The following is a 10,332-nucleotide window of genomic DNA, read 5'->3' as shown; positions in this document are numbered from 1 at the left end:
TATATATTGAGGAGTGGAATTGCTGGATCATATAGCAACTCTAAGATTAACTATTTTCTTTTATGCGTACCCCCTTTATACCCTCCCCGATTCCCTGGTAATCTCTTATCTACTCTGTTTCTTGTTTCTTCACTGAGTATAATGTTTTCAAGGTTTTTCCATGCTGCAGCATGTCATAAAATGTCATTCTTTTTATGGCTGAGTAATATTCCACTAGGTATATGTACTGAATTTTGTTTATCATTCATTTATTGATGGACAATGGTTAACTTTTTGAGGAACTATGAAACTGTTATCTGAAGTGACTGCACCATTTTACATTCCCATCAGCAATGTATGAGGGTTCCAACTTTCCACATCCTTGCCATCACTTGTTGCTGTCTGTTATTAAATTGTAGCTACTTTAGTGGGTATAAAGTGGTACGTCATTACGGTTTGATGTGCATATTCCTGATGACTAATTTTGCTGAGTGTTTTTTCATGTACTTGTTGGCAATTTGTAAATCTTCTTTGGAGAAATGTGCATTCTCTTTGCCCACTTTTTGTTTTTATATTGTTGAGTTGCAAAAGTTATGTATTTGGGATATTAATCCTAATCATATATATAACTTGAAAATATTTTTTACTATTCTGTGAGTTGTCTCTTCACTTTCTTGATGATGCTTATTGTCCTTTGAAGGACAAAATATTTTCATTTTGAGGAAGTCCAATTTATCTACCTTTTCTTTTGTTGCTTGTACTACATATTTCATATATAAGAAGCCATTACTTAACCTAAGGGTATGAAAATTTGCACCTGTATTTTCTTAAAAGAATTTTATAGTTTTAGCACTTTTCTTTAGATCTTTAACCCATTTAGAGTTAATTGTATTTTCATTGCTAGTACATAGACATGCAACTGATTTTTGTAAATTGATCCTGTACCCTGAAACTTTGCTGTAATCATTTATTTGCAGTAATAGTATTTTTTTGCAGTAATAGGATTCCTTGCGATAGGAATATTGACTTATTCTTCTCACCCTTCTAAGCTTAAGGTAAATTTTTGTGCTTTCCTAGTCTTGCCAATATCAAACTCTTGCATGTTCAGAGGCTTTAGAATTAGGTAGTGGAGGTGGGACAAGATGGCATCTGAGTGAGTGCACCTCATAATCTCTCCTGCAAAGAAGCAGCTAAGAAGGGTCAGAGTCCTGCTGGACTGGGCTGTTTTGGATGTTTGCAGGGCAGGAGGTGTCTGGACATCGATTTGGTGGGATGGTGACAGGGAGATTCTTACAAGAGGTGCTGCAGGGAGCACTTCACACTTGCTGTGTTTCCTCATCCAAAACAGCCCAGTTTCTGTGTGTATTGATTTTGGCCATCTACACTATCCCCTTTCCCCCACATCTTTCTATCCTCCATCATCTGCTGTTTCTCTTACATTCTAACTCCCTTTCTTTGGCCCCCAAATTGTCAGACTTTTTGTTTCTAATACCTTTGTTTTGTTTTCTGTCTTTTATCCACTCTTGATATTATTGTGTTGCTTTTCTCTCTCCCTCTCTCATGAAAACACTGACCTTTTAATTCATACTATATTCCTCCTCATAGTCAGTTGACTATCTCATTAGAGGTACTCTACTTACTGCTATAACTCTACACAGCTTACATGAGTCTAATACCCATTCTCCTAGATCTCACATTGTTGCTCTATTAACATTTATTACCAATACTACTTTATACATTTTCTTTTCTTACTCATTTTGCTTTCCCTGGCCCTAATATTTTCCTTCAAATTGAACTTAGCCAGCAACAATAAAATAGAGTAAGAAGAACAAAGTGACAAAGAGAAGACATAACACTTACACATGAACAACAACTAATTAATCCCCAAGACTAGACAAAGAAGCTAAGGAACTGATTAAACCCATCAAGATAAAATGATGACCAGACAGCAACAAAAAACTACAAACCAAAACAATAACCAGGAAAACATGGCCGAATCCAATGAACAAACTAAAAACTAGGAAGAGGAGCAGAACATTGGACAAGTAATTAAAGATCTCAAAACATATATTACAGACCAACTTAATGAAGTAAAGGAAGAGATTAACAATATGAAGAAAACGCTTGGAGAGGAAATTGCAGACATACACAAAAAGTTAACAGATATGATGGTGATGAACACCACAGTTCAAGAAATCAAAAATACACTCTCAGCAAATAGCAGCAGATTAGAAGAGGCAGAGGAGAGAATTAGCAACATGGAAGACATTACATCTGAAATCAAACAGATATTAGAACTGATTGATAAAAAGATAGAAAAAATCCAGCTAGGACTTAGGGACCTGAATGACAATGCAAAATGCACAAACATACGTATTATAGGCATCCCAGAAGGAGAAGAGAGGGGAAAGGGGACAGAAGCGGTGTTGGAGGAAATAATGACTGAAAACTTCCCAAAACTATTGAGAGAGATGTATGTATATGTCCAGGAAGCACAGCACACCCCAAACACCATATATCCCAACAGGTCCACCCCAGGACATATATGTGTCAAATTATCAAATGCTCAAGACAAAGAGAAAATTCTAAAAGCAGCAACAGAAAAGAGAACCATCACATACAAGGGAGATTCCATAAGATTAAGTGCTGTTTTCTCATCTGAAACCATGGAGGCAAGAAGGCAGTGGGATGATATAGTCAAGGTACTAAAAGAAAAAAATTTCCAACCAAGAATACTCTACCCAGTTAAACTAGCATTCAAAAATGATGGAGAGTTCAAAATATTCACAGATAAACAGAAATTAAAAGAGTATGGCAACAAGAACCCTGCCCTTCAAGAAATACTAAAGGGAGTTCTGCAGGAAGAAAGAAAAAAACAGGAGAGGCAGAGTTGGAGGAGAGTGTAAGAGCAATAAAAAAGACAAAAAGAGCAGGAAAAAAAACAAACAAAATAGGACAAACACAAGTCCAAACAAAATATGGCTAACATAAGTAATTCCTTGAAAGTAATAACACTCAATGTCAATGGATTAAACTCACCTGTCAAAAGATTCAGACTGTGAGATTGGATAAGGAAATATGACCCATCTATATGCTGTCTACAAGAAACACATCTTAGACACAGGGATTCATGGAGGTTGAAAGTGAATGGCTGGAAAACAATCTTACAAGCAAACAATAACCAAAAAAAGGCAGGAGTGGCTATATTAATATCAGACAAAATAGACTTTAAATGTGAAACAATTGTGAGAGACAAAGATGGATACTACATATTAGTGAAAGGGATAATCTTTCAAGAAGAATGAGCAATCATAAATATTTGTGCTCCTAACAAGGGCACCTCCAAATACGTGAGGCAAACACTGGAAAAACTAAGTGAAAGAATAGATGCCTCTACAATTATAGTGGGAGACTTTAATAAACCACTGTCAACTTTGGACAGAACATCTCAAAAGAGAATCAATAAAGAAACAAAAACTTTGGACAGTATATTAGAGGAGCTGGACCTAATAGATATATACAGATCATTACACCTGAATACAGCAAGATATACATTTTTCTCAAGTGCACATGGATTATTCTCCAAGATAGATGACATGCTAGGCCACAGAAAAAGTCTCAATGGATTCAGAAAGACAGAAATCATACAAAATAATATCTCTGACCCCAGTGGAGTGAAGCTGAAAATCTGCAAGGACCAGAGGGCCAGATTTCACACCAAGATATGGAAATTAAACAGCACACTCTTAGAAAAACAGCGGGTCAAAGAGGAAATCTCAAAAGAAATTTATAACTACCTTGAAAATAATGAAAATGATAAAACAACATACCAAAACTTAAGGGATGCAGCAAAAGCAGTACTGAGAGGGAAATTTATAGCCATAAATTCATACACAAAAAAGAAGAAAGAGCAAAAATTGAAGAACTAACTGCACACTTGGAGGAATTAGTAAAAAAACAACAAAGAACCCCACAGGAAGAAGAAGGAAAGAAAGACCAAAAATAAGAGCAGAACTAAATAAAATAGAAAATAAGAAAGCACTAGAAAAGATAAACAAAACCAAGAGCTGGTTCTTCGAGAAGATCAATGAAATTGACAAACCCTTAGCTAGACTAACAAAAAGAAAAAGACAGAAGATGCAAATACACAAAATAAGAAAGGAGATATCATCCCTGACCCCACAGAAATAAAGACTATCAAAAGAGGGTACTTTGAAAAACTATATTCCAACAAAAATGACAATTCAGAGAAAATGGACAAATTCCTAGAAACACATAAGCAGGCTATATTGACAAAAGAAGAAATTGATGATCTCAACAAACCAATCACAAGTAAAGAGATAGAATCAGTCACTAAAAACCTCCCAACTAAGAAGAGCCCAGGACAGACAGCTTCACAGTGAATTCTACAAAACATTCCAGAAAGAACTAATGTCAATCTTGCTGAAACTCTTCCAAAAAATCAAAACAGAAGGAACATTACCTAACTCATTCTATGATGCCAACATTACCCTAGTGCCAAAGCCAAATGAAGACACCACATGAAAGGAAAATTACAGACCAATTTCTCTAATGAACCTAGATGCAAAAATCCTCAACAAAATACTTGCTAATTATATCCAACAACACATTAAATGAATTATACACCATGACCAAGTGGGATTCATTCCAGGTATGCAAGGATGGTTCAATCTAAGAAAATCGATCAATAAACAGATTGAAGGGAAAAAAATCACGATTATATCTAAAGATGCAGAAAAAACATTTGACAAAATACAGCACCCTTTCTTGATAAAAACACTGCAAAAGATTGGAATACAAGGAAATTTTCTGAAAATGATAAAGAGTATATATGAAAAACCAACAGCCAACATCGTTTACAATGGTGAAATCCTAAAATCTTTCCCTCTAAAATCAGGAGCAACACAAGGATGCCCACTATCACCTCTTCTATTTAACATTGTCTTAGAAGTACTTGCTCGAGCACTGAGGCAAGAATCAGATAAAAAAAAGGCATTCAAATTGAAAAGGAGGAAGCAAAATTTCATTATTTGCAGATGACATGATCCTATACATAGAAAACTATGAAAGGTCTACAACAAAGCTTCTAGAACTCATAAATGAGTATAGTAAAGTTGCAGGTTATAAGACCAATGCGCAAAAATCAGTAGCATTTCTTTACACCAATAATGAGCAAACTCAGAAGGAAATCAAGAAACAAAAACATTTACAATAGTAAATAAAAAAATCAAGTACCTAGGAATAAATTTAATAAATATGTAAAAAACTTATACACAGAGAACTACACAACACTGTTCAAGGAAATCAAAGAAGACCTAAATAAATGGAAGAATATTCATTGTTCATGCAAAGGAAGACTAAATATTATTAAGATGTCTATTCTACCAAAACTGATTTACACATTGAGTGCAATCCCAAGAAAAATCAACACAGCATTCTTTAAGGAACTAGAAAACTAGCTATGAAATTTATTTAGAAAGAAAAGAGGCCCCAAATAGCCAAAGACATATTGAAAAAGAAAAACGAAATTGGAGGAATCACACTACCTGACTTCAAAACATACTACAAAGCTACAGTAGTGAAAACAGCATGGTATTGGCACAAGAAGAGACACACAGACCAGTGGAACCGAATTGAGAGTTCTGATATAGATCCTCATATATATATAGTCATATAATAGTCGATAAAGCCACCAAACCCTCTCAAATGGGAGAGAATGGCCTATTCAACAAATGATGCCTGGAGAACTGGATATCCATATGTAAAAGAATGAAAGAGGATTGCCATCTCACACCTTATACAAAAATCAACTCAAGATGAATCAAAGACCTAAATATAAGAGCCAAGACCATAAAGACTTTGGAAGGCAGTGTAGGGAAACATCTATAAGACTTTGTAACAGGAAATGGCTTCATGAACTTCACACCAAAAGCATGAGCAGCAAAAGAACAAATAGATAAATGGGACTTCCTCAAAATTAAATCCTTCTGCACCTCAAAGTGAAAAGAAAGTGAAAAGAGAGCCTACACAATGGGAGAAAATATTTGGTAACCATATATCTGATAGGAGACTTATAAGCTGCATATATAAAGAACTCCTGCATCTTGGAAATAAAAAGAAAAACAACCCATTTTAAAAAATGGGAAAAAGATTTAAACAGTCACTTCTCCAAAGAAGAAATACAAATGGCTAAAAAGCACATGAAAAAATGCTCCAAATCTCTAGCTATCAGGGAAATGCAAATCAAAACTACCATGAGATACCATCTTACTCCCACAAGATTGGCAGCTCTGAAAAATACAGAAGACTACAAATGCTGGAGAGGATATGGAGGAATGGGAATACTCATCCACTGTTGGTGGGAATGCAGAAGGTTCCAACCATTCTGGAGGACAGTTTGGAGGTTTCTCAAAAAACTAGCTATAGATTTGCCATATGATGCAGCAATTCCACTGCTGGGTATATACCCAGTAGAACTGAAGAGAAGGACACAAACTAATCTATGCACACCAATGTTCATAGCAGCATTGTTCACTATTGCCATAAGTTGGATTCAACCCAAATACCTGTCAACAGATAAATGGATAAATAAAATGTGGTATATACATACAATGGAATACTACTCAGCTTTAAGAACCAATACACTACAAACACATGTGATAACATGAATGAATCTTGAGAACTTTATGTTGAGTGAAGCAACCCAGGCATTGAAGGACAAATAGTACATGACCTCAATGATATGAAATAAGTAAACCAAGCTGCCTCAGAGAGCTAGAGACTGGATGATAGGATTAAAGGAAAATGGAGGGTAGAGGAAGGATGTAAGCTGACACCTACATGGGTGAAACCTATGATAAGCTGGAGGTAAGTATTTTACAAGGAAGGGATAAAATGGGGGCATAGGGTTATCTTTGAGTGGGGCTTTGCAGGCTTGAGGGGGGCAGGGATGGGAAGATGGATAGTGTTGCCCAATAAATTAGGGAGAGGATGGGTAACATATGAACATAGGAGATTGTCAGATATTTGGTTGAGAGTATAATGCTGAGAAAAACTTTTCAAAAATATAATAAGGAAGGTTACCTATTTAAGATGCTTAAAGGGAATAATCTGATGCAGATCAGCCTCCTAGGGAGTATGTGAATGTTCATTTTGCCATAGTGGGTTATATCATTGGATAGAGACCCATAAATGAGAGTGAAAGTATACCCACATTCTGGGGAGGAATGATATTCTCAAATAGAGGGAATTGTATCTCTCAAGAGAAATGGTGGCTCCCAGTGCATTAAGGCAGTTGAGCATGTCAAGGCCTCAACACTGTTGCAAGTATCTCTGAACATGGCCCTTCAAGCAATGAAGATTGGCGGTCACTGTGGGCCCTAAGGGGAGGGGGAAAGATGTATTGAATAGATGGAACCAATATAACTGTGTGGGCAATAGAAGTGTTCCACAAGAGTATGCAAGGATGGATATAAGACATGTTAAATTACACCAGAAATATATAGGAGCTGATAGGCTAAAATGTAAATCGTAATGTAAAACATAAGATAACTAAAAATTTAGAAAATTGTATAGTCTAAAATATAAACCACAATGTAAACCCAAATGTTACCTTGTTTGATAGCTATAGTCTCAATACCTGTATATCATTTTCAGTAAATATAATATGAATATGTAAAAAGATTATTGCTGTGGAAGGGAAAAGGTTTTTATGTTGGATATGTGGGAGTACTGTATATTGTATATATGAATGACTGTGATCTAAAACTTTTGTGAAGATAAGCTTAATAATTAGGGAGAAAAGAGAAAAAGATAGAATGTAGACACTGAGGAAAAGACAGAAGTAGTTACCTTGCCAATGTGCATACAGGGCAACACTTATTGCAGTGATGGATGGCAAAATATCAAAAACAAAGCCTTTGCATTTTTAAATTTTTTGATACCCCAATTTATTTTTACCTTAATTTTTCTAAATTAATATGTATTCTATATCTAACTTTAAACACATCACTATATTCCATTTTACTATTAATGGAACCTGGCAATATATTGGGCTTCACTTTTGAAGAAGTTTTGGATCACAGAGAGGTTCAACAATGGCAGGGGAGGAATACTGGTGTGGGATGTTATTGACAGGGGACACATGGTTGGCAGGGAGTTCTCCAGGGCATATATCCAAGGTGGATATTTTCATAGTGGTTACAATTAAAAAACAACAACTGAAGGAGTGCTGAGTTCCTAGCCAGGGGAGCTCTATCACAGTCCCTAAAGGAACAGCAACAATCCCCCAAGTGCAATGGCAAAGACCAAAAAAGAATGAAGGTCCAACAATGAGCCCTTGATACTGATGACTACGCTTGTGAGCCTGTGCACCTGAAATAAGAACAAGGCCTAGAGCTGCAGGGTGCCTAAGAGTTACCTCCTGAGAGCCTCTGTGTTGCTCAAATGTGGCCAGTCTCTAAACCAAACTCAGCATGTAAATGTGTTGTCTTCCCCCCAGCGTGGGACATGACTCCCAGGGATGAGTCTCCCTGGTGCCGAGGGATTACTACCAAGTACCAGGTGATGACGTAACTAGAAAATGACTTTGAATAAAAAAGTCAATGCAGACCAGTAGAATGTCTCAGTCTACATATAATACCAGGAGTTAAAAATGCTTTTTGACCTGAATAAAAGGGGGAAATGGAAAGGACAAATGAGTTTATATGGCTATGAGTCTCCAAAAAGAGCCAGGAGGTTATCAGAGGGGTTGCCCTTATGCACACCTGAGCAGAGTTCCAGAGACAGATAAAGTAGCTACAACCCCAGGTATTGGTTCTTCTGAGGGCTACAGAGACCCACAGATTCTATGGTCATGGCAGATGGAGTTCAGTGCCATCTCAGTTGGCCTTACTTTGGAGTTTGTGTTTCTGTGTGATGGAGCTGGACTTAGATGTGATCTTTTTTCACAAGCCTCTCCTGTTACTTTTACCAGAACTGTAGTTGGTGCTGGGGTTTAATGTATACCCAGGGGACCTGAATCTCTGGACTGACCATGTGATGGCCAGGCCCTGAGCCTCAACAGACTTGCAACTACTACACTCTCGTTTATTGGACTTACCCCACTCAGCTAACATGGAGGTGAAGAAGGTCAACCACAACACCATGGAGCCAAGAGTGCCTACAACTGAAAGCAGGAGAATTGCATCCAGCATCCATGTGGAATCTAAGCCCCCTCTTGATATAAGTGTTGAGTGGACACAACCATTCTAAGGTCCACAGGATGGAGGAATAGTGAATGGATTAGAGTGGACTTACTGATATTCTATTCATGAACTATTGTGATTAGTAATCAAAGAAAATGTGGCATTGGTGTGGAGAAAGTGGCCATGGTGGCTGTTGGTGGTAGGGAGTGGGAGGAAGAGATGTGATGTGGGGGAATTTTTGGGACATGGAGTTGTCCTGGGTGGTGCTGCAGGGACAGTTACTGGACATTGTATGTCCTCCATGGCCCACTGGGTGGACTGTGGGAGAGTGTGGGCAGTTTATCATAAGTTGATGTTCAGTCTGTATTTCTAGAAAAGGATCTATTATTCTAGCAACCCTAAAAATAAACAGTCTAGGAAAGGAACCATATTATCATTATTCCCCTTTGCAAATAAGTTACATTATACAAACAGAGCAAGCCTTTAATTTTTCAAGGTTAGTGTTTTCCTACAGGTAAAAGATAAGCATAGCAGCTATGCAAACAGAAATAGACAGTCTATGCTCATCTTTTGACAACCAGAATAGGAGTTTTTAGTCCATATCATGGTAATAGTATTGAAAGTCAGACTTTGTCTATGAGAGAGATTTCTAAATTTATTAAGCTTCATTAATAAATCAAGATCTGGTTCAATGGGGTTTAACCCTTAGCAAATTCCTCTCAAGTGCCATATCTGATCTTTCAGCCTTGTCATCTCTGGGACCCTTGGTTGTTATTCCCATCAGAGAGCCTCTGTGATAACTCTGTACTCTTACTTGATTGATTTCACCCAGGAGTAACCCAGGATTGCCTCATCCCATGCCATTTCACATACTTTTTGTTTCTTTTTTAAGCTTTCCTTTTGCCCTTGTTTGACGACCAGAGTGCACTGCTTGGTTTCCATGATGCACAATTTTTAATGTGGAGGAGTAACACTCCATGAAGTGCAGCACACCTTTTAAAAATGGGAGACAGGAGACAACAATTAAATTCTTTATCCTCTACTGCACTTGGTTGGACTCAGATGAGACACAATGATTCATAAGGCCTTTCAGAAGACAGTCCCCTGAGGAAGAGCAATCAGTTGCTTTTGATACCAAGAAATGGCC

The sequence above is a fragment of the Dasypus novemcinctus genome, chromosome 5, assembly GCF_030445035.2.
Source record: "Dasypus novemcinctus isolate mDasNov1 chromosome 5, mDasNov1.1.hap2, whole genome shotgun sequence".
NCBI lineage: Eukaryota > Metazoa > Chordata > Mammalia > Cingulata > Dasypodidae > Dasypus > Dasypus novemcinctus.
Note: the sequence above shows the minus strand (reverse complement) of the source record.